Below are 1,845 nucleotides of genomic sequence, written 5' to 3'. Positions count from 1 at the left end.
GAGCTTCAAGCTGATAGGGTGTTGCTAGCTATGGCTGCTGGCTATGGCTGCCATGGAAGCTCAAGTGAAGGTAGAGTTGAGAGATGAAGTCATGGGCTAGAACTAAGATGACCACAGGTTAAGATGAGCTGAGAGAGAGCAAAGGAGAGCTAAGCCATACCGGATTAGGTTCTGATACCATGTAAAATAAGCGGGATCTAGAGCATGGCAGATGCGGAAGCTATGGAGGTTGGAAGAGAAAGAGTGAGTTCATGAAGACACTGACATGACTGACTATTACACAAGTGAAGTAGGTTCCAAGATAGAAGCTTGGACTCATAAACACAATCTTGTGTATTGATTGACAATGACATAGAGACTTTACTGAAGGACAAAAGTACTATGACATTGCATTAGAAAAGAGAGCAAGTAGAATGCTTTATAGGAAACTGGATGGTAGCACTTCTCCTATTGTGCATATGGGATTCTAGTCCTGAACCCTCACTACTCCTTACAAAGAGACTAAAGTAGGTGTGATTGCAAACATCTCAACACAGAAGACATAACAGAGAGTTTGTTCTTCTCTTACAGAGCTTCTATTACAAAGGTAGAAGCAGAATTTGAAAAGGACGAAAATGATAATGCATAAAAAGATTATGAAAGCGAGTTAGAAGAGTCTATCCTACTCAAAGGCAAAGATGAGGAAGAAGTTCCAAAAGTTCATGAAGCCTCAGAAGTAGAAGATCCCTTTCTGTTCGATATAATGATTATGGTACCCTTTGGGCTGATTAATGAGTCACTTCACAAGCAAAGCCTCTATAAGAAATGGATTAAGAAGAATAAGCTTTCCTTCAGCAGTGGCTCTTGTTGCCCAAAGTTACCCTTCCTAAGAGAAGATGATGATGATGCACCTTGCTAAGAGAAGTGGCCAACACAGAAGATTAAACAGAACACAGAAGGTTCCTGTTAGGTGATGTTCTTGGATGCATCCTAAGAAGATGAGTCCTTGAGCCTAGAAGTAACTTATCCTCAACCCAAACCTGAAACCACAATGATACCCTTTTAGCAGCAAGCTAAGCCTCCATTAAAAGAGGACATTAGTTCTAGTGAATTATCAAAAGAGAAGACCACTCCCTTGAAGGAGTCAGATCTCTACCCAGAAGTAGCCTATGGGACATTCATTTGCGAAGTGGAAGGTGAAAAGCAACTAACATTTGTGGATGTTGAAGGGACTGAACGTCGCTTGAAGGTGGGTCTAAATCTTCCAGAAGAAGAGCTATTGGTCCTGCATGACCTACTAAAGGAGAACTTGGATGTGTTTGCATGGTCATACAAAGATCTAAAGGGGACTGATCCCACAGTATGCCAACATCATATCGACCTAGAGCCTGATGCCAAACCTATGAGACAAAGACAGAGGTGCATGAATCCAAATTATTCTACCCTAGTGAAAGCTGATTTATTGAAGCTCCTTGAAGCTGCATTCATCTATCTAGTGGCTAACAGTGAATGGGTTTCGCCCATTATGGTAGTACCTAAGAAGAATGGGAATCTGCAAATATGTGTGGACTTCCAAAAGCTAAATTCCAAGACGAAGAAGGATCATTTTCCTATCCCTTTCATAGACCAATTGTTAGACACTGTAGCAAGCCATGAGCTTTAATCCCTCTTGGATGGATTCAGCGGATACAATCAAGTCCAAATCGCAAACTAAGATTAATCTAAAACAACCTTTACAATAGAATGGGGAATCTATGCTTACAAAGTGATGTCATTTGGGCTCTGTATGCTCCTGCTACTTTCCAATGAGTGATGATGGCTGCCTTCTAGAACCATCTGCATGAATTCATTGAGGTGTACCTCAAT

This window comes from Lygodium microphyllum, unplaced genomic scaffold, assembly GCF_053477565.2.
Source record: "Lygodium microphyllum isolate KBCC unplaced genomic scaffold, Lygodium_microphyllum_v1.1.10 scaffold_90, whole genome shotgun sequence".
Taxonomy (NCBI): domain Eukaryota; kingdom Viridiplantae; phylum Streptophyta; class Polypodiopsida; order Schizaeales; family Lygodiaceae; genus Lygodium; species Lygodium microphyllum.
Note: the sequence above shows the minus strand (reverse complement) of the source record.